Source organism: Marmota marmota, unplaced genomic scaffold (genome assembly GCF_001458135.2).
Source record: "Marmota marmota marmota unplaced genomic scaffold, marMar, whole genome shotgun sequence".
Taxonomy (NCBI): domain Eukaryota; kingdom Metazoa; phylum Chordata; class Mammalia; order Rodentia; family Sciuridae; genus Marmota; species Marmota marmota.
This window is the reverse complement of record NW_026000037.1, coordinates 62,624,784-62,649,332: the sequence shown is the minus strand read 5'-3', so window position 1 is coordinate 62,649,332 and position 24,549 is coordinate 62,624,784.

Genomic DNA, 24,549 nt, shown 5'->3' with positions numbered 1-24,549 from the left:
GGTAGAGAGAGAGGAGGGGAGGGGAGGGGAGAGGTGGGGAGGGGGGAGGGTGGAGGATGGGAAAGGCAGCGGAGCACAACAGACACTAGTATGGCAATTTGTAAATCAATGGATGTGTAACTGATGTGATTCTGCAATCTGTGTATGGGGTGAAGGTGGGAGTTCATAACCCACTTGAATCAAAGTGTGGAATATGATATGTCAAGAAATTTGTAATGTTTTGAACAACCCACAATAAAAAATTAAAAAAAAAAAAGAAAGGAAAAATGTGTGCTCAATTCTGGGAAACAGATTAACAGTCTGTATCCTAGTGTTTTAAAGACGGTGTCTTTGGTGTGTAGAATGCTGTGGTGTCTTCTGTCCTGGTGAGATGTTAGCAGATTTTACTTTAAAAACAGCAGTCTTTTGAAATAAGGCAAGCATTAACAATAGTAAAGGGTGCAAATAAAAGGTCCAAATGTTGTGCTTTGCTCAACAGGTCCAAGTTTCCCTTGCCAGCTCAGAGAAAAGCCGAGCATCTGATGGGGCCACCACACACATCCCACCTGCACTATGCATCCTTCCCCAGCCAATAGAGAGCCGCTTGACAAAGGGGAGTTCAGAGAAAATAGGCCTTTCCCAAGGGAGCCATAGAAATAGGGCTCTATTTCTTCATATCTTGCTTTTTCAGTCACTTAAAATGATAATCAACCTAGCTTCCACATACTCTCTGGATCTCTGAGTTGTGTTGAAATTATATGAATGACAATTGATGAAGAACACAAATGTGTGACTTTGTAAAATAGAAAGTCTAGGTAAGGAGAAAAAATCAGAGTATCTTCATTAAGCGTACCTTAGTCTTGCCATACACCATTAAGCATCCCAAATAATCCGTTGGCTTTCTGCTTCCTGCCATTATCTGGAAAAGCCTATCTGCTGTCACCAAACTCTAACATAAACTGCTCAGGGCCCTATATTTTCCCATTGCTGTTTACTATTATATCACTAATTCTAATTTGATTCAGATTCAGAGAGCTCTTTCTCTTCATAGCCCGAAAGCATTTTGGCAGCCATTAGCTCTATGGGTAGGGATCATGAACAATCACACACACAAAGAAACTGCAAATGAGAGCTTATATTCCTTATATCTTCACATGGCTGACTGAAGTAAGACAACTCCACAAACCATGCATTTTAAAGAACATTTGCAGGGTGAATATATTACAAATATGGCTAGGAAGTGGGCTGCAGTATATCTTTAAAAGTGACTGATTTAAACCCAAACTTAATGTATTTTGGAGGCCAGCAATAATTTGACTTGCTGAGTGGATGGAATTTATGGGTATAATGCAGTGCAAATAAAAACATCCTCTTTCAGTAATAAAGGTGTATGCTATGTCCATGCTGGGAAATACAGCTTTCCTTCCCTGTGACTTCTGGGGAGAGCTCGTGGGAATAGTGAAGTCAGATCCAGTGCCTTTCTTTGTGGCCTTATGGAAATGTCATTTTATTTTTGTATTAAAGGGGGTTTATACTGCCATCCTTGGATCTGTGCTTTTGTGTTTAAGAATCATATAAATAAGAGAAACCCAGCAATGCACCCCTGAACGGTAAGTCATTTTCCTAATGAGGTGACCCAGACCCCTGTGAAGGAAAAGCAGAGAGCAGTGTGAGGGCTTGGGCGTAGGATATTCACATCCACTTCTCACAGGGATGGCCCCATGGGAAGACTAAGGTTTCCCACCTATGCATGCATGCCTACCATAATAAATCCACTTCAAGTGATTTCTGTCTGTTCTGATGTGTAACCTTGAGGAAGAGACCTCTCATGGTACACATGTGGCCAAATATTCATGGTGTATGGAATTTGAGGTTGCACTATAGGAAGTAATTAATTTCTCTAGATGAACTGTCATAAAATAAAGTGAAGGCTGTGGGCTCTTCCCTCCACATCCTCAGCATTTGAGAGACTCAAATGCCCTGCCCTTATCCTTCTCCCCCACCCCCATTGGGCTCCCCTACTACATACATAGACCAGCTTGACCCTTGTCCACACAGCCCAGCTCTTTCAGGTCTTTGTGAAAGTCAGGTTGGAGAAGGTTGAGCACAGGCACTGGGCTAGGTTATCTGTACTCCCTGAGTCTCTCTCTATTCACAAAGGACCTATAAGATACAGGATGAGGTTCTACCTTCATATCTATTAGATTAATGGGATGGAGTGCAATATTGTCAGACTAGGAGATTCATAGAACATCAAAATATTTATAGTTTGTATGCCTGCAACCCACCCCCCCCAAAAAAAAAATGAAAAAAGCATATTCTCAAGGACTTTGTGTTTCCTGAGATACTTTCAACATAAATTGTAGCTTTTGGAGAAGCCATATTCCTGACCCCAATCCAATGATTTCTTCAGGTTCCTGAGAAAAAATTATAGAGATCTTTCAAGTCAATATTTGTTTTAGAAATCCAAAACAAATACATTTTCTCATATCAAAGGGCAGCATTTGTCTTGGTGACCTCCCTAATGGGGATACCTAGGGGTGGGAAGAGATGTTGGAAATAGATGTAAGATAAATGTGAAATCATGATCTATTGAATGACCACTAAATGTTAGGTGTTCTCTGGGAAAGCTCAGAACTAGTTCAGATTTCCTTTGAAACATCTTTGCTTGAAAGGACTTTTCTGTTGTATGTATATTATTCCTTTAGTTAATTAGTAAATTATCCAGAATTTGAGCATTTCCTATTGCTTAAATTCACTGTGGATTTCTGGGACATATCCCATGACAACTCTCCTAAAGGTCAACTGCAGCTGTTAAGAGAGTATAGAAGATTCTCAGGAGCCGGGGAATGGAGCTAGTTTCAGATCATTCCAGCTTTGCAGCTTGTGACAGTTGTGACTTTTTTCCAACAGTTGGGCTAGGGGAGTCCATAACCTAAGGTGTGGATTGTCAGCCCTTTGGGTCTATGACCTGTGTGCTTAAATTTAAGTTAGTTCGGGAGTCCAGAAGACAAAACACAGAAATGGGAATCCATATTGCAACAAGCAAGCTCAAAGAAGCTGGATGCTGTGACATTTAGTTGACATTTCCGGTCCTGGGCCACTAATTCTTTCCCTGTCTTCTCTCCTCTCTTACTTCCCCAAACCTTGGTTAATATAAACAAACAGGATTGGTTTTTTTTTTTTTTTTTTTTTTGTACCAGGAATTGAACTCAGGGGCATATGTCTGAGCCACATCCCTAGCCCTATTTTGTATTTTATTTAGAGACAGGGTCTCACGGAGTTGCTTATCACCTTGCTTTTGTTGAGGCTGGCTTTGAACTCATGATCCTCCTGCCTCAGCCTCTTGAGCCACTAGGATTACAGGTGTGCGCCACTGCACCTGAGCCAAGAGGAAACTTATTCATCAGAAATCTTTAAAGCCATGTATAGAATGAGATTAGATTTCTGGGGACTCTTAATAGGACTCAGATTTTGGTAATATATGGGCTAGCAGTGCTGAAAGGCCTGGGAGAGGACATAGCAACTATCCTCCTTGTCGGGTTGAACTAACTGCTTTCTAGGTTGAACTAACACTTGGCATTTTAGAATGACTTCTTCCAAGGGCTAGAGAGGGATATGCCTCACTTAAGATGCTTTAAATGATCTTTACCAGCTAAAACTTCCCAATTGACAGAGAGCATCCCTCTGTGTTTACTTCTAGTGCTAGAGATTTGTTAGGTTGCCATGCCATGTTCATCACAGGCTGCCTTACAGTGTGTATGGCAAAGGACTTTAATGAAACTACTAGCACAAGAACTATGGTCACGAGAAGAGCTTGGTTCCCATCCTGTTCTAATTTGTACCACTAACTAATATGAATTTCTTGATTTTTCTCACCTGTAAAATGGGCATGAAAGCAATAGTTCCTTTATTAAACTCATGTAGATGGGCTCTTGAAGGTAAATTTTGATTCTTCTAGGTTCCAAGATTAAGCCTTACAATTTCAAATCTTCCTGCATGGTGCCTAATATTATAGACAGGATTTATGTAGTTCTATCCAGTTTATTGTTTCCTTTCTCTGTAAAAGAGTAAGAACTCTCATTTATCAAATACCTGCTGAGTGCCACGTGCCCTCATCTGTCATTCATTACTAGTCACCAGAAGAAATCTTCAGTTTGGGACCATTAATCCAAGTTTACAAGCTCAGAGGGCCAAGTACGCAGTCTGTTCTCACACAGGAAGGGGATGAAGCCAGAATCCACCAGAAACATGGGACTCTAAGACCCATGATTTCCCCATTACACCACATGGAGTGGAGTCACCTGAGCTGTTGCTCTCTAGATTTGTCTGTTTAAACCAGTTCTGCTCAATATTCTGAGATCTGAAAATCCCAAATACTGCCATGTTGTTCTGAGATTTAGGCTGACCATGAAAAAAAAAAAGTCTCAATAAAACATTCTTTCAAATTGAAATAACCTTCTGTAGTTTACAAAACATTTTCAACATTTTCGCGTATAATATCTCATTGAATCTTCACAACCATTGAAAGGGAGAATGTGCATTTATAATGTCTTTACTAGATGAGGAGACTTCACAAAGCCACTTGCTACAGCTTGTCAGAGGCCAGGAGACCAGTGGGAAGTGGAGGTTGGACTTGAGCTAGGACTTCAGTGTTCTTTCATTGTATCATTCACTGAGAAAAGAGACAGGGAAAGGAACGGGTTAGGGGGCTTAATAGAATGAATTTAGTTGCCCATGTGTCATTTCTGGGGTGGAAAGTAAGAAACTGGATACAATGAGTTTAATCTCTTACATTTACAGATTATATGGTGAAAGAGAAAAAGGTAAAGGGTTAACATTCCCCCTCCTTAAAAGCCATTGTGACAACCAAAAATGCTCTTCCCATGAAACTTCCCAAATGCCCCTCTAGTGCCTCTTCTGTTGAGAATCATTCCTGAAGGTTTAGGGAATATTGAAGTCAACTGGTGGGAACACTATGGATTGAGCTTCTAAGAAGTTTTACCTAAAACACTAAACCATTTGACTCAGAGCTGGCTGAAACATTACTAGGCCAAGTGTAACCTGGAGCTGTCGTGTTGTTGTGGAAGGAACACTGGCAATATTAAGAACTGTGATCCAGTCCTTAACTTCTGCCACTGATAGCAATTGACCCAGAGGAGTCACATACTTCTCCTGGCCAAACAACATAGAAGGCCCAAAGTGGGATTAAGCTAATAGTGAAGCATGTCACATTATCTCCTCCCTTCTTGGTTGGGTTGTCTCATAGCATGAGTTAATTTCTCACTGGAAAATTCATTCAAAGAATGTCAGTGATTGGGATTCATGCATATGTAGGAATGTCAGGTTGATTAAAGCAATCTAGTGATTCCCAATCTAGCAAAGAGAACAGAGCTCTCCCTGAACGGTGGTTCATCATAAGGAGAAGAAATGACACAAACATGTGGATGAAAGCTACATCAAGTTTCAGATATAGTGTCACAGCCATTCCAACCCTAGAAATGGGCATATATGCTGAGAATAAAAGAGTAAGCCAAAATAGCCATTTCAATAAATTTTGGCTTAAATAGCCCAGATTTGGACTCTACTCCACAGAACAGCTCACAGGGGAACAAACATTCCCTTGCTGGCACTGTGCATCTTTTTAATAATGAAGTGACCCTGGCAAAATGTTGGCCAGGATGTCAGAATGGTACTTCCTGGAACCGCAGAGTCATAGGTGAGAAGGTGAATTGTTCTTTAAGCTTCCTTATGGTTCCTATTCTGTGAGTTCCAAGAGTATTGATGCTAAAGATAGAGCATAAAAAGCACTATCTTGAATTTAGGAAGTAGTATCAGGACTAGAGGAAATTAAGGAAGGGCTAAATAACATAATCATGCTAGTTGGGAAGTAATCACTAACCTGTCTCAGGTATTTAATTTCTTTAACTCTTGCTTCCAATTGCATTTATTTCACACACTTATGGGCAAATGTAATTAACAGGTACTTAGTAGATATTTATATTGATGTTTTCATTAAGAGGTTTTGGAGCAGAGAAAAAAATTAAACAACCTAATTTTATAAAATGTCTCAGTCATTCAAGTCTGAAGAGGTGCTTTAATTGGTGAGATTGAATAGCACCCTTTAGGAGGCATTACTAGCACTGCAGGCCAAGTGCTGAGGAGGCACCAGCTAACTTCCAGGGTTCATACTTAATGAATTCAACTGTATTCAAGTTCTAAACTTCGCTTCCCACCATTTAATCATGGTACCTTCTAGGAAAGCTGGGCTGCACTAGTGCCTGGTATATTTTCAGAACAATATCTGCTTACAACACCCTTCCAAGTGTCTCTGTTTCCCTCTCTAAGGAAATTCCCCTTTCTTTTCTCTAACAATTGCTCTGGCTGTAAGAATATCACTAGGGTAAAAAAGATTGGGCAATAAGGCAAGCCACAAATATGAGGACTGTCCATATTCTGTCTAGAGAAAGAAATTAAACCCACTTTTATGCAGGCATATTTCTTCATGGTTCTCAATACTGACTGCACTTTGGAAGCATCTGAGGAGCTTTAAAAAAACTACTGATACCTGGGTCCTATATCCAGTGGATTCTGACCTGCAGCTCAGGCAGAGAACCACTGTTGGATGTTCTGAGGCCAACTGCTATTGTAGCAGCTCATCATTTCAACCATCCAAGCCCCACTTGCCATAAGCCACATCCTTTTCTTGGCTTTAAATCTGGACTGTTCTGTATAGTGCATACTTTTTATTTACACATTGGAATATGTAGAGGCCCAGGGTGTCCTAATTACTACTTTCTAAAAAATTAATGTTTGCTCCTGTTGCAGAAATAAGACATAAAGACAAAATAGAAAGTCAATGGAAAATACCTGAATCAACAACCCTATTGTTATGGTGGGCCCTGAAATGAAGTTTATCCCTCTATATAGTAGTACATTGTTTTCACATATTTAATTGCAAGACACTTAACCCATCTTTCTCTTCTCTATAGAGCAGTGACTTCAGACTTGCAATCAACACATGATTCCAAAGAATTAAAAATGATTGACATGAAGTATAATACTGTATTACGCTGATAAGGATGAGTTAGAAAGACAGAAATGGTTTGTGATAAGTGATTACAGCTCATCTTAAAGGAGGGTTATCTCCCTTCTGCAGAGAGAGTGCACTGAACAGTCTTTGGTTACCTAACCAGCTAAAAGAAAACATTATGTGGCTCTATTTCCCCCTTCCTGCAAGTTAGGTTATCTGTAATGTCCTTAGAAAAATCCCAGTCTTGGTCAGCATCAAAAGAGGGCAGAGGTCTTTCTGCCTCATCTTGAAGTGGAGCTGAAAAACTATAAAGTGGATCCACAGACTTACAAGACCTATGCCTGGCATTTTGTTTTCTGAGGACCTTGTAGAAGTAACCATCCTTCTCTTATCAGCAGTGATGAATGGATTGAGAGGCATTTAAATTCATGGACATCACTGCTCTGTCTTTGCAAATGGGGAGCTTGACTGGGCAAATCCTATCATAAGCCAGAAATATTATATAGACAAAGCAAACTTGACAAGGTTTGGTGACCATGAAACCCAAATAGGAAGAAAAGGCCACCCCAAATCTTACTAAATTTAAATGTTATTACAAAAAATGTATGGCCTTAAAAAGGAAGGTATAAATCTATTAGTTGTGGAGGGAGTCAAGGTAGATCAAAGTTTGGTTATTTGCATCAATAATGAGTGCAGAGTCTGGGACATAATTATTTGAGGTAGGTGTTTATGGTTTAGGGAATGAAGTTAGTGAAATCCAATTCCTAATTGTGCCTGAGAAATTCATTCTTCCCTATTTAACCATGCTGGATTTTGTTATTCCTGTGTTGCTTTGACTTTGGATTGCTCCAGATGTGGACTTGTAAATTGATAAAGTAAAACAGAACTCAGTCTCTATCCTGAAAAATCAGAAGGTTCATGAGGACCAAGTGAGCTTTAATGGCCATTCCTCTGTGACCTCTGATATGACACTATCATTCTATGGTCATCTGTTGAAGCAATGTAGATTCATGGTGGGGTTTTGTGGAGCTTTTCTCTTGCTTTGATTTTTACATAAGAATGAATCAATTTAGGGCCTTTTGATGGTCCCAGTGGGGGATAAGCAGCGTTATGTCCCTGCCACTTTCCACTTAATATGCTTTTTAATGAGTTAATATCACCTTTGGATTAGCCAAAGACAGGATTAAATCATCTTTGATCTTCTATCCCCCTTACCTTCCTTCTTTTATATTCTTTAAAATACAGATGGCTTGGTTTGGATAAGCTTGGGGTGGCTTGAACCCAAAGAGTTTGATATCCACAGATTAAAATCAGTATTGGCATTTTGCTAAAGGCTCTTCCATGTTATTCACTTATAGAACTAAATCTCTCCCTTTCTCTCTCTCTCTCTCTCTCTCTCTCTCTCTCTCTCCTCTCTTACACACACACACACACATATGTACACATGTATGTCACATGTATATGTACACTGTACACATAGATGTAGTTAAATGACATAATTAGACTTGAGAGGAAGCCAACTCACCTACTTATATAAGTATAAATCTTTGCATTTGAGTGATCTTCAAGATAGACTAGGAAGTTGGATGTGATGGCACACACCTGTAATCCCAGCTGCTCAGGAGGCTGAGGCAGGAGGATTATAAATTTAAAGCCAGCCTTGGCAATTTAGTGAGGCCCTAAGCAACTTAGTGAGACCCTGTCTCTAAATAAAATATAAAAAGATCAGGAGATGTGGCTCCGTGGTAGAGTACCCCTAGGTTCAATTCCCAGTGCAAAAACAAAACAAAGCAAAACAAAAAAACCACCAACAACTACAAGCCATTCCTGGGCTGTGTGTTCGAGCTATGCGCATTTGACTGGTGTGGCTTTAGGTGCTTTTGGGGCTGTGCTACGCTTGTGTGCCTTTCCTCTCGCTCCACCTGCGATCCCACACAGCACCTGAGATGGGTGTGACTTGCCAAGATGTCAATCAACCTGCCGACCACAAGACATCACCAAGCAAGACTCCACTCTTCGCAACCCAACCCCTTGCCTTATTTGGGTGGACCTTTCTATTGATGTCTTTCCCCTAAATAAACAGAGGGGTTCGGGATGTGCTCTCTCTCTTGCCTGTTGCCTCCCTTCTTGCTCCCCTTGCCTTCCAGCATGGGAGCTGACACCTGAGGTCTCAGAGCCGGCTTTGACCGCCCCCCCCCCCCAAGAGGGTATTTGTGTGTTTGTGTGGTTTTTTAGTTGCCAGCCTGGCCAGCCGGTGACAACAACCTAAAACAGGGAAGGTCCATAATTTATAGATGTGTGGGTGTTTTACTAATAGCACTATGTATTTTTTAATGGCTATGCACTACCTAGATATTCACAGATGGCAGTATTAAGGACAGGTGTTTTCTTCTACAGAATTGTGTCTATTAAATTATACTTGTGTGTAGTTGTGAACTTAATTTGAAAGCCTTATGGTTCCAGCCCTATTGAACCTGCTGTGTATTTACAGGCAGAATGTTGTGGAAGATGTTGTTCACCATGTCATCGCGGGGGCTGGTTTTAAGGGCTGGGGTTGTAGGGAGGCAGGGGCAATTCTGTCTGATTCCAATCCTAGGAGTCATTGAGTTTCTTCTGCACACCTGTTTTTTTTTTTTTTGTGTGTGTGTGTGTTTTGCTTTTTTTTTTAATCTCATAGATACTGAATTACATGACTGATTGTGTTTCTTTTTTTTCTTTTTTTTTTAATGCAATGGCTGTGAGGAAGCACAATCAAATTTGGGCCTATTTACTCAAAACGTGTAGTGAATCTTCTGGCATACCTTACATTTCTTTGTTCTTAACTATAGTTGACTTTTCCCATCTTCAGTTCTATCCAGCATAATTTGTTCCCTTTTATATTTTTGTAAGGTCTCTTCAATCCTTTTTATAACAATGTGATGTAGAAATATATAAAGGAGAAAGATGGTAGTTAAAATATGGAGAAAGAGACGTGGGGACAAAAATCAAGTATGGGACCAGAGACCACCCTCTCCTGAACTCTCTATTCCATAAGACAAATGATTCCTACCACCTACTGGAATATAAGTTGTGTGAAGACCCCAAGTTAGCCTTGTTCAATTTTGTACCAATGTTCAGAACGGTACCTGGCATTCAATGGGTACTCGATAAATATTTCCTTTATGAACAAGTTTACTTCCCAACACAGACAATGTTTGTCACTAGCAAGACTAACTTCAAGTTTTAGTTGATTAAAAAAAGTATGATAAGATCCAGACTTATTTTAATATAATTTTAGACTTTACCTGGACTGCTATTTTACTGAATTTATTTTTAAGTTAGCCAGATAGGATTTTAAAAATCAATAGCTAAGCTAGGAGAATATCCTTTTTCCTTACAGGAGGAAGAGCTTCTTTCAAGCAGGTGGATGAATTTGTTATTACCTGACAAGAATCATTCCCCAAGCCATAATTTTTCAATTATGGTAATAAAAAAATTAGTGCTCTTATCTGTGTATTGAAACAGATTTCATTCATTGGGATCACCCCTTATTTGGCATGTAGCCATGTTATCCAAGGGCTTTCTGAAGTTTCATAACTTCAGCTGCAAAAATTAATTTTCACTGTCACAAAAATAGCTGTCCTGTGGTCAATGTCACTGCCATGAAATGGCTGATTCTGTGCCTCAAATTCTGTTTTGGAGTGAAGAACGGAAGTGAGAGATAATTTTCCAGAGTGGGTTGATGGAAGTTATTGACAAATCAATCTAAGAGTACAGATAATTGTCATGTATTTTCATTCAGATGAGTGATAAATGTGTAAATGACGAATTTTTTTTCCAACATGACATTCTTCACATTATATATTTGTAAAGATAACATTTGTTTTCTGAAAGATGCCAGCTAGGCCCCGTCACTTTTTTGGACACTTGTTTCTTCATCTGTAAAAGGAGAGGGTGAGCCAAGATCATCTTGAAGATTGTTTCCAAGAAGATTGAATAAAACACTCATGGATGATAGAAATATTACATGGAATGAAGGGCTTGCAGACAGATTGTGCTTGGCGTTGTTTTTATTTTCACTGCTCCTTCAGCAGAGGTTGGAGAATCCAATCTTCTACAGAGATGGGAGATTGAGCCCCTATTTTTCATAGAATTTAAACCTCTGTTATTCTTTACTTTTGTATCTTCAGTGGCTTGGAGAGAACCTTCTTATCAGCTGGGCCAATAAGATCATTAATGGAAAACAGTGTTGTGTGCCAGTAGATCTTTACTCCTTGATCAATAGTTATTTACTTCTGAGGGGTCACAGCTTGGTTAATATAGCCGAATAATTTTATTGATAGATAACATAACAATGAAAAATAAAGTTTAAAATAGAAGATGAATGTATATAGCACTTTCTTCGGGCATGAATATTATTATTTGAAAACTGTAATAGCTGCTGGAATGTTGAAAGGGCAGACAACAAAAGCATTGAATAATTGTCCTAGGACTATAATCAGACTTCCATTATTGACCTCTGTTAATATTCTACTGTAACTGTCTGCTAAATTGGTTCCTTGGGGCTTGAAATATACAGTGATGTTATGAGTTCCTATCGTAAATTGCCACACAGTAAAGTAGCAAGTCTCTGAAATAGTGTTGGCCCTAGTTTGATCAATACTCAATTCAAAGCAGTGCAATAGGCAACTGTTTCCATAGAAACATTGATGTCACAGAGGTTGAACAGCGGCTGTTACAACAAATCATTTCCTTTGAGCAGTTGTAATTGACTATATGTACAGTTTGCTGTCACTTGAGACCATTTACATCAAGCAAGTAACTGAACCACATTAGTTATTCTAGGAGTAAGAGGGTTAGCTCTTCCTTTTGTGACCTTACAAATACCTAGGAGGATATTGCCATAGAAACCAGCAGTATAACAGGATGAACATTAAGGTAGCCACCTTAATGCAGTAGCCTTCTTTTGGAAGCTGAAAGGTAGTTTTAATAAAGTTTGCCTAGTTGTTACACAAACACAGATCCTTTGTACCCCACAGTAATGACTTGATGCCTCTCTCACACACATCACCAATAACACAGACATTACAATTCCATTTGCACTTCATTTCCTGTACCTCACCTTTAATTTTCCCTGGGCACCTGGCTGCTCAGGTAGCACACATGCACATTTGGTAAGATTTAATTTGCTGAATTCAGATTTTGGCCCTGAAGAAGCATTGAAATCTGAAAGTGAGATTCTGAGAGAAAGAAACCTTTGACAAGTTAAATTTTTACTTTGGCTGAATAATCTCTAGGTCTTAAAGACATGAAAGAAAACAGAAATAAATGCAAGTTTGGGTAACCCTTGTTGTGTTCCCTCAAGCTAAAATCACCACCCAGATGGAGTTTCAGAGTCTAGAATTCCTCACCGTCTTTCACTGACTGACTTTTCCTGGGATGACTGTATCCAAAAGCATATTGTGAAATATTTCTTATACTTCTGGAGATGAAGAGGTTTTTCTGTTGTGTCCTTTGGTAGATTAACATGGAGAAATTGGTATCAATATGTTATCAAACTCCATGCTAGATCAAAGTTCATAGGCTAAAGGGAGTAGTTTTAGAAACCTGAAGGTTAAATTTGCTCAGAATACCTAGTTTCCTGAAAATCTTGCCAGCAATCTTGAGCTTTAAATAGCAGGTGAAATAATCAAGAGTGAGAAGTCATTATAACATTAATATTGTGTTTGTGGCCATTTGCAAATATGTCAGGGATACAATGATCTTACTGAGCCTGACAGGTTCCAAACAAGTGATTGTAGCCATAACCTCGAGATTAGGCTTTGTGTGCAAGCAGGCAGGAAAGTACCTGTATTGCCTGACTCAACCATAAATGCAGGTATGATTAGCAATGCTATCATCTTGGCATCTCTGGGAAAGAAAAAATATATATGGTCATCAATGAACAGAGGGGGTAAAAACCCTTATAGGAGGTATTTACTTGCAAAGGATTTTCCAATACAGACCCATGATGATCAGCCTATAGATTTTTGACCAGTCTGCCCTATTCCTCAGGGTGAATCCTCAAAGGTAATAAAATTGAATTGCAATCAGTATTCTTTGATACTATCCTGCCACCGACTGTTATTCACCTTGAACTAGAGAGCAACTATTTATAAGATAGTTTAGAGACACAAATCCTGTAAATTACTCTGTTTGGCCTTAAAAGAATGTTTGACTTGAAGCATAGAAATGGCTGTAAATCTTAGAGGAATAATTTATGAACATAGGGAGCAGTGATCTTCTGGTTACAATAGGTAAAGAAAGGAGGGTTGAAAGGAAAGGAAAGAGTGTTTCCCACCTCCCAGCCCCTGCCTGAGGTCAGTGAACGTTTCCAGAACCCTGCATACAGGAAATTCAGTAATGACACCTGGATGTTCTGAGAGAGAGGAGGGAAACAGCTGCCCTCTGCATGTATGTCCTTTCCGGGAGCAATTCATTTCTCATAGAAAGCCATCTTTCCTCTGAACGACATGGATGAGCCAATGGAAGAAAATGAGTCAGCCATTACTGGGTACCCAGAAGTATCTGTCAATCAACAGTCAGTTGACAGCCATCAACCTTTTATAAAGACGCCCTAGACAGAACCACTGGGGTATGTGTGTGTGTGTGTGTGTGTGTGTGTGTGTGTGTGTGAGAGAGAGAGAGAGAGAGAGAGAGAGAGAGCATAAGAAGTACTATGAATTCTACCTACATATTTTAATTCTTAATCATGTGCAAAATTATTTGGGTCAGTCCTAATATATGTAAAGTTTCATTAATTAATATATGACATTACATTATAGTACCTTGCCTTAATTTATTAGCAGGTTCAAATAATCTAGTTGATAGAAAAATAACATAGTAAAATAGAATTAAAAATAAAAGGAAGAAAATCAGGAGAAATGAGTTATAATTTTGGCACCTCTATATATGGATTGAATATCTAATATGTGAAAATGAGGTATGAAAATGTGAAAATGAGGTGTATCTCCTCCCACCTTCCTCAACTTAAACCCTAATGACAGATTTGCACAGTGAAAAAGTTAAAAAGTACAGATATTTCAATAGGATCCCTGAACCTAAGTGACGGACTAATGATTCTATCAAATTTGTTAGTTTGAGCTTAGGAGAATATAAGAAATCAACCCAAATCTGTTGCTTCTTTTTATTTTTCCATTTTGTATCTCAATAATTAAAAAATAGGCTTATAAAGGAACAGAATATTAAAAAAATGTTTCTCAGACCACATGAGTCTAGTTTCTTCATAAGTTATTTTTGATTTCTGAAACTCATAGGAGAACCAAATTTATCTATCATATTGCCAAAATAAGTTTTCTGTTAAACTGTCTATAACCAAGGATTATTCCATTGGAATTTGATTAACTCTTTTGAGGTAATATCTAATTAATAGGGTTGTTGTCAGTATTAAGTTGAATAGAGCTTTTCAAAGTATTAAAATTTTGTTCATTTTTAAGAATATGAGCATAACTGTTGTTTTCAGTGGCTGTGGACCTTTTATTTAAGGACTATTATCCTAAATATGGGTTCTTTCATGTGGCTAGAAAAATATGTGAGTGGAGTTGCACCTGTGCAAATCTCATATTTCTTTGTTGTCTCCAACTCTAAAATTTTTCTTTTTTGACAACTTTCCTCTGTGTTTTAGAGTCAAGGACAGATGAATAAGTCTGGTTAAAAAGTGCTCCATAGCTGGGCTTCTGCTGGGATATATGTGGTATCATTGCTACCACCAGGTATAGCGGTTCTCTTCTGAGGATGTGGGGTGCCTAACTATGGCCTTTTGATGATGGTCAGATAGGAGGAGCATTGATGAATGCTCTTTTGACAATTTTACATGCAACACTGACTTAAGATTTCTCGGTTTAGCAACTTCAATAGCCATATCTCCTTGGAGCTAAGTTTAGCTAGTCTTTGGCCTCTGTTGCTCTCGGGTCCTCCCTCCTCCTTGGCATATTCTGACTGCCCTGGCTACCAGTTTTGCTCTGACGGGGTGCCTGCTTGGAGATGAATGAGGTTGGGCTCCAGTGTCTTCCCTTTGCTGGCCCCTCCACCAATGCTGTTCTTAGCTCATTTCCTCTCACACTGTAGCCCATCCCTACTCTTAAAAGCTTTCTCCCCACCTAGATGCCACTGATGTTTCTCTTGTTTTTTCCTTTTCCTTTCTGACTCATCCTTGGCTTCCATCATCCCTTAGATCTTTTCTTCCCCAGAAATCAGTCTTTGGTACTATTGTCACTCTGTAGTCTTTCCCCAAGGGAAAGATTCCCATAGCTTCCATTTCCAGGCAGACTATCTCATTCTTTCAGTCTCCTTGAGTGTTGAATTCTGAGACATATGAATACAGTCAACAAAGGTGGAGATCCAAGGGGCTTTGTCAGGACTTGAGAGGGTGGGGTGTCAGTGCTTGAAATAGCATGGGTGTCAGAGTAGCAGAGAGTACTTGAGGGGAGTAGCAGAGCTTATAGGAAACGGTTGGGGCCTTCGGCAGCTTGGAAGCTTCTGTATTGTTAGCAATTATCATTATTGCTACTGCAAATGGAATACTACTAGTAATGTTTATAGAAATGCAAACGCGCTTTAAAGTAGCAACATTTAAAATTATTTACAACTAATCCTTTAAAGAGGATGATCTCATCACTTACTGTTAATAAGTGAATGCATGGATGGCCAGTAGGTAGATGAAAAAAAATGTTCAATATCATTAATCATTAGGGCAATACAAAATTAAAACCACAACAATATATCACCTCACACTTGTTAGAATGGTCATTATTGAAAAGATGAAAGATAACAAGTACCATTGAGAATGCAGAGCAAAGGGAACACTGGGGGGAGTGTACATAATGTACAGCCATATGGAAAACAGTGTGGAAGTTCCTCAAAAAATTAAAAATGGAGCTACCATATGATCAGCAAGCCCAATTCTGGATACATATCCAAAGAAAATGAAATCAGTATGTCAAAGGAGCATCTGTACTTCCAAATTTCTTGGCACTATTCACAACTGCCAAGAAATTTGAACAACCCAAGAGTCCATCAATGGATAAATGGATAAAGAAAATGTGGCATATAGACACAATGGGATATTTTTGAGCCTTAAAGAAGAAGTAAATCTTGCCATTCATGACTATATGGATGAACCTGGAGGACATCATGTTAAGTGAAATTAGCCATACAGAAAGACAAATACTGCATGATCTCACTTACATGTAAAATTGAAGGAAGTTCAATTCATAGAAAGTAGAGAATAGACTTGTGCTTGCCAGGGATTGGAAATAAAAGAGGAGGGTGGACTGGGTAGACAATGGCCAAAAAAGAAAGTTTTAGTTACACAGGAGGAATGGGTTCAAGAGATCTATAGTATAACATGGAGATAATGGTTAATAATAATGCATCATATGCTCAAAAGTAGCTAAATAAATGTCTGCACAGTGCAATCTGTTGATACCTGGGAAGAGTAGAAGGTTGATGTCAGGGAAGGAGTGACTTTGAGACCTCCCTGACAGACTGACATCATCTCCCCCATGTAAACAAGCTGCATTCTATTCCCCAAAGGCAGTGCCCACTAAACTCTCAGTGCCTCACCCAGACAGCTGACCTAGGACTCTTTCCTGTGACATCACTGGGTCTCTCTAGTCACAGACCACTGTTTCCTGCAGGAAGACTGGTGATTTTCTAAACAAGGTGAAATTATCTGATGAAAATGTGCAATTCCCCTGACAGGGTTTTCCAGTTCGCTTCATACAATTTGCAAACCTGTTAAGGCAAGCATGGATTCTCAGGAGGGGGAATATAATCAGCCCAACATGGACCAGTGTCCTCATGCTTTTTTTGTTTTTTTTAGGGCTGGGGATCAAATCTAAAGTCGTGTGCATTCTAGGCAAGTATTCTACCACTAAGCTACACCCTCAGTCCCCCGTGATTTGAAGAGAGATGCTGTAGTACAAACATGGCTGCTAAAGGCTTATCCTGGAGGGAAAGGCTGGCATCTCCCAGACAAGAATGATCATTGAGTTTGAGAAGATATTTCAAAGTTATTTTCTACATTGGAGTCAATTAAAAATATAGGTAATATTATTTCTATGTTCCTCCCTTAATGCCATTGATACCCAATGCTTTATCAATTGTGTAAATATCTTAAGTCATGTTGTCTAGCAGTAGCGGTAATGGATAATGTTGTTTAAAATGTTTCTTAAGAGAGCAGACATAGGAATCTAATGTTAAAGTGATCTGTGTGACTTGGGGCAAGTCATGTGAATTCAAATTCAGGATTAGTCTGATGTTAATGGCTTTCTAGAGCAAGGACCCCAATACAACACCAGTTGAGCTCAGCCTCTGATCATGCCAGTCAGCCTGGGCAAGCGTGCCTGTGTGTAAGTGTAAAAGGGAAAGGTAAATGATTCAATTAGAGGTTGAATTTGGAATTTTCCTGAATGCTGATTAGCTTTTTGCCTCCAGTTAATAGAAGATAATCTAAGACTTGGCTGGGTGGTGGAGGGGATAGAGGGTGGGGCTAGGGTAGTATACCTCAGGGATTTTTAATTACTCTTGCTTCTATTATTTGGCAATCAATTTATAATACAGATTCCTATATAATAATGACTTGCCTGTTTAGGATGGGAAGCAAGGTTTTACAGACTGAGGTTTCTAATACCCAGTTCTGTTTTGTGCATGGGTTTCTGAAGCATAGCCTGTAATCCTGATCATATCATAATTTAATCCCATATGAAACTAACTGGAATTGAAGAATGACCTGACAATTTGATTTAGGTATACAATTTTTTTTTATAGCTTGGTCATAAGAATGAGATGTTCTTTCCTTCCTCAAGACTTGCATGCAGCCTCTCTTTAGAAATAGCCAGGTCATCTTCCTGGGACAAAATGAACCTTCTCAGACCCTATGTCATCTTTGCAATTCTGCCATAAAAGGAAGAAGAAGAAGAAACACAGCAATGAAAATGTGTTATTTCAGGTGAAGAACATTTTGGTTTAGGATATTCAGGACAGCAAAAAGAAGGAATTACAGGAGGGGGGAAACATAGGGGGATCCTTTCCCACCACTGAGGTTTGCTAAGTTGGTTTGGAGATAGTCCTTTTATTTCTAATACAGTAGGATAGCTTAGGGGTGACCTTGATCTTCAAGATTTCAGTTACTAGGCTGGCTGTGGTTTAAATATAATATTTATGCAGAAGGATGGGGGCTAATTTATACTATTGGCACTGGAATAATATTAATAGATAATTACTGAATAATTTATATGTGATAAACAGTATTCTAATTGATTTAATCCTCAAAATAACATTACAAAGGAGGCATTATTTCCGTTCCCATCTCACTGATAAAGAAACCATATGGAGGTTAAGTCAATGTTGTGAGTCTGCGCTGGTGGTCAGGGTTGGGACCAGTATTCAAATTCCAAGTCTGACTTCAAAACTAAAGCACTTCCCTACCTAGCTCACCTCCCAGGAACCACTTTGGCTCTGGGAAAGTTGATTAACCTTTATGTTCAATTCCTTTGCTTTTAAAGGGCTGTAACAGCACTTCCTGCCTCCCCAGCTCAGAGAAGTGTTCTGAGATTAATGGCTGTGTGTGTTCATTTCAACCTCTGTGGGCCTCCCCATTTATGCACCAAGCTGTCTTTGAAGTCAATAAAAGGCCTATGTGTGTGTGAAGGGATGCAGGGTTTTGGAGGGTGAGGGGATGTGTAGATATTGAGGGAACACATATAAATCACTTTTATTTTCTTGGAAAATAATCTATATAAATATCAAGTAGCGTGAAATGCTTTGTATTGTGTGTTTGCAGATAACATTCTCCCATATGTGAGATTCTCATTTGGAAGTCACCATCCATGGAAAGTACCCTTAGGGAGTAATTTTATGTTTCTAGTGTTTGCTTCTCAGGTAACCCACAAGCTTCTTAAGGCAGGAACTAGTTCTGATTCATCTTTATTTTAAAGATTTCCTTATCGTTCCCTCCCCACTCCCCTCTTGCAACTGCTGTGATACTTGTACATAGTAGGTGCTCAATAAAGCCTTGCTGAGAGAATTGAAGCTGGGAAAATTTGGATTTAGTGTAGCAATTTCTTGGTCAGTATTATTTCTAATGAGTGAGACTACCTTTGGAGGGCAAAAATGTTTTTGGGGAGAATTTTGACAAGTGCATTTCAAAACACTACAAGAGAAAAAAAAATAAGTATTGAGGGTAGAGGTTAGGATGTGCTTCTTGACTGAGAGGCTGTGAAAGCCTGGAAATTGTCTTTCAGAGGGAAGGCTGCCATATTGCTTTGTAGATTGTGAGTCAGACCTAGTTCTTCCTGGAAGGGAGAAGAAGTAGATGATTCCTCTTCAGGACTTAGATTTCATGGAAGGGGCATAGAAGCAGCAATGAAACCATTTACTACAGACAAAATGCAAAAGAGCATATAGGCATACTTTTAAGATGGGTTTGGCAGATACAGTCTGTGCCACAGGGAGCTGTCACTACTGAAGTTGTTAGCCTTGTGAAACTTTCTTAGAGCAATAACCTCCTAAGGGTTCCAATAGCAGTTCTGTTTTTCTGATGTTAACCTATAAACCTGTCTACGTATTGAAATAGTAGTTGAGTTAGGCCAATTTTGGACTGTTGTTTTACATTCACTTATGCATTTATCAAATCAAGGAATATAAGAACCTACTTAGAAGCCAATAACTACTTTTTCCCATGAACTGGGACGTAACAGCCAGGAAAATTTCATTCTTGACATTCATTGATCCTGAAGCTAATGAACTGGGGTCCTTAGTTTCCTTCTTTTTATTCCTAAGGAAGACAAAAATAATCATGGCAATTTCAACTCCAAACAATAGAGAAGATCAGTGACTTTCACTTTCATTTTTCAATTAATCAGTGTGGATTAATTGTATGGATTCTGTGAAAGTCATCATGCTACAATTCAATTCAATATTAAAGAATAGGACAGTGTATATATCAGGAATATAGGATGGGTTGATTTTAGAAAGTATATTAATAGGATAAAGAAAAAATATGAGTTTTCTCATAAGGCAGAAAATCACTAGATAAAAATCAACATTTAACCAGGTGCGTGGTGGTGGTGCACACCTGTAATGCCAGTGGCTCCGGAGGCTGAGGCAGGAGGATTCTGAATTCAAAGCCAGCCTCAGCAACAGTGAGGTGCTGAGCAACTCAGTGAGACCTTGTCTCTAAATAAAATACAAAATAGGGCTGGGGATGTGGCTCAGTGGTCCAGTGCCCCTGAGTTCAATCCCTGGTATCCACCCTCCAAAAAAAAAACAAAAACAACAACAACAAACCCAACACTCAACTTTAAGGAAATCTCTTAAGATTATAATGATATTACTTTAAATAACAAAATGTATCTATTTGAACACAAAAATTGGAGGAATTAATCTAAAATAGAAGAACCAGGGCAAAGATGTTCACTTTCACCACTGTTCAATATTTTTGACCATCCTGGCCAATGCAATCAGATGAGGAAAGGAAATAAGAGACATAAGTATTGCGATAGAGTAAAAACATTTTTTTTTTGAGGATAAGAATAAAAGGAAAGACTGCTAGAATCAAGAAGAGCCAGAAAAGTGGGCAGTTAAAAGTAGACAATCAAAATAAAACAACAGCCTTTTAAATTGACATTTTTGAATTTTTAACTTAAAGTTTCTGATTAAATGGAATGAGAAATTTTATTATAGTAACAAAACGCAATATTAGTAGAAATAAACATAAGAAAAGTACAAGACCTAAAATAAAATAAATATCTGTCTATCTACATATATCTATATATCTATATATATATCTATATATATACACACACACATAATATATAGGGCCAGCCAGGGACCAAGCTGGGCCAATCATCCAGCAAATCCTGTGACTGTACAATTGAAACTTGAAGAGGACTTGAATAAATGGAGCTATAATTATCGATATATAGATACAGAGACAGAATGCCATATTCCTGGATAGAATGATTCAAACTTGTGAGGAGGTAAAAAAGTTAATGCAGATGCAATCAGGATAAATGTAATTAACTTGGAATAGTAATACACAAAAATAGCTCAGATAAGAATGAATTTTAAAGACTCACTAATTTAAAAAGTGTGATATGGCCATAAAAAGTAGAGATAAATCAATGGACCAGAATAGAAATCTGCAGAACAGATCCAAGTATTCATTAGAATTTAGTATGTCATAAACTTAAATACAAGGATGGTTTATTTAAAAAAAGGTAACAACAGGCTTACCTTGAGGGGGAAATTTTAGATCCTTATCTCACACTTCACACACAAAGAAATTTTATATAAAGATTTTGATGTGAAAAAACAATTTGAAAGTGCTGGAAGAAAATATGCATATTTTAAAAATCTATCAAGAGGAGACTTTCCTAAAATAATACCAAAAGCCTAAACCACAAAGTTTTGGTATATATAACTCAATAAAAGTTTAAACTTTAGTATAAAAAAATCCAACTAAGTGAGATTACCATGTTCCATGAACATGCTTGTACCATCCAACTTGTACCAGACCTGTTGGTAGAATATTCAGAAAATTTTCAAGCTGGTTGGTAAACAGAGCCATCATTAAAAACTAAATTATAAAATATTCAATTAAATAAGTTATATGAAGAACAAATGGAATAAATATGCAAAACAACTTATCTCTTCCAAATGACTACATTTTTCTATTATCTATACTCTTGAGTTTATTTATGTCTATTATATCTGTATGGTAGAAATTTGATACAATCAGATTACAGGAGGAGAACTGAAACCAGAGATTGGAACCACCAGCACCTACCATCTCTATTCCTTTTACTGCTCTGTTTCTTCCTGAATCCTCTTGTAGTACAGATGAATAATATGATTCACATAGTTGGGACAGGGTATCTAGAAATTACTAGATTCCCATCTTTGGTTTCACTGTCAAAGTATCAGCAAAGTACCAAGACTTGCTTTCTTATCTCAAGATAAAAATAGCTCAGAAAGCACTCTGATTGACCTTCTGGGTCCAGTGCCATCCCTACATCAATGGCCACAGGGATTTGCTGGATGACTGGCTCAGCTTGGTCCACTGGTTGGCCCTACACATAATGTTAAGTATAAGTGCTCTATGAGAACATGGCCGCATCTTTTAAAAAATGCATTAGAAAGAGCATGTCTCAGAGAAGCATTTTGTTCTGGGCAGGCAAAAGAATGGATTTCCATGGCTTTGTGCTTTCACCCTGAAATTTTTATCCAACTTTTAGAAAGAGTCTTCCTGATATTACAGAAGTTTGCACTTCTGTAATATCACTTGAAATTGGATCATGCTCAAGCCTAAATAAAACCTACTTTATTTAAAAAGTGACCCTAGAGATTTGGGGGTAAAAGAGGTTTTTGTCTTCCCCTATAAACTGATATTCCTCCACCAATAATTTCACTGTCATTGTCAATTAAATTCATAATCACTGAAATTCATTTATTTATTTTACTACCAAAAGCCTAAACCACAAAGTTTAGGCTTTTGGTACACTAATGTAACAAATTGGAAACAACAAAGTAAGAAAACAAACAAACAAATAAACAAACAAAAAACTGATCTCCATTTTTCATGTTGTCTCCCAAATGCATAGATTTGAATTTAGTGATCATTTATTGAACACTTACCATGCCTCAGTGTGATTAGCCATTCCCCCTTTTTTCAACATAACAAATAACCTATTTCCTCAGAGCCTACATGTACTAGAGGAGTTGAAGTGCATTCTGCTAGGTCTGTCTCAAGGCTGAGATCTGCTGTTGGCCATGATGAGAGAGAAGCTGACTTCTTACCTTAGAAGGTGTGAGGAGTTCTTAAAACTGCTGCTTCCTCATCCCCAGTGAAGAGTCACAATTCTAACCATGAAATTAAGCCCAGGAAGGCAATGAACCTAGAAGGACATTAATGGCTGTATTAGTTAGGGTTCTCTAGAGGAAGAGAATCAACAGAAAGTGTAATTATAAAAAGGGGACTTATGGGGGTGGGGTTGTAGCTCAGTGGCAGGGCGCTTGCCTTGCACATGTGAGGTACTGGGTTCGATCCTCAACACCACATAAAAGTAAGCAAACAAAATAATAAAAAGATTAAAAAAAAGAAAGAAAACTTTTAAAAAGTGGGGCAGGCATGGTGGGGGGGCTTACTATGTTGGTTTATGCAACCAGAAACTAGATAGTCCACAATGGCCTTCTGTAGGCTGAAGAGGCCATTGAGAGTATGTCTAGAAATGATTGGCATGTGGGGTCTCCATTTCATTTGGCTATCCCACATGCCAATCATTCATAGATACACCCTCATTGACATACCTATAAACCTCTTAATCCTTTGCATCTCTCAATCCAATCAAGTTGACAGTTCAAATTAACCATTACAGGCTCTCTGTACTGTCTTCCTAGTGTTGTGCTGTGGTGATTACCATGTTCCACAGGGGACGGATTATAGTGCTCTCCTGTCTTTATATTCTGTTTACAAATAAAAATCTATATACAAGAAAACATCCTAAGGTTGACTCTTAACACTAACAAAATGACCATTCAATTTAGGTAATAGATATTCTTAGGACTAAGGCCAGTGTTTGGAGTTTATGGAAATCCGAGAGCACCGTCACCAGTGGTATTCATTATGCTTCATCTGCATTTATTGGTTTGAGAAAGAAATGGTCTAAAAGCATTTGCAGATTAACATATTTTACCCAGCTATGGAAAGAGCTAAAGGACTATGTATGTACACGTATGTTTCAAGGGGGATATTCAAGGTGGAGAAATTCTAATTTTATGGACATGGGAGAAATTTCAGAGGCCTAGCAATTTTGGCAAGTCTATGCCAAGCTGATGCACTCAAGCTAGTTTTCACGAACCACTGTAGAAAGGCAGGATTTGGGCCTCTTCTACTGACTTTGAAAACAGACTGCTCCAGGCCAGAGATGTCAGTGTATATAGTTAACTGTTATGGATCTTACAATAAAAATTTGTTGAAGGTCATTAAACACTCATCTCTCTATGTTTATTACTTTAGTCTTTTATTTGTTGGTAGACATGGATCGTTTGATGTCAATTACCACCACACTTGGCATTTTATGCAGTAAAGGTCCTTATGGTTCTTGATGGGTAAATAAACAAGCTAGTGAAAAGCTCCAGTGGCAGTGTTCTTGAATTTGTTCACTTAGCAGCCTGAAGCAAGAGGAGAAGGGCCTCTCTGCAGCTGTCTGGTGTGGGATGCCTTGGGCCTGAATCCATAGCTCTGACCTGCTTCTCTCTGCACCCAAACGCTTCCTCCCAAATACTGCAATGACCTTGACAGTGCTAGGTGAATTGAGGCTGGTTATTTCCTTTCTTTAAAAAAACTCTTCAAAGCACTTATATATATGGAATGCTGCTTTTTTTTTAAAGCACCATGTGAATAGAGAAATTTACCCTTTTGTTCTGAGTAACAATTGCTTTTTGCACATTTCAGGGTTGAAGTTGTGCTCCACCCCCCCACCCCCCCCATAGGC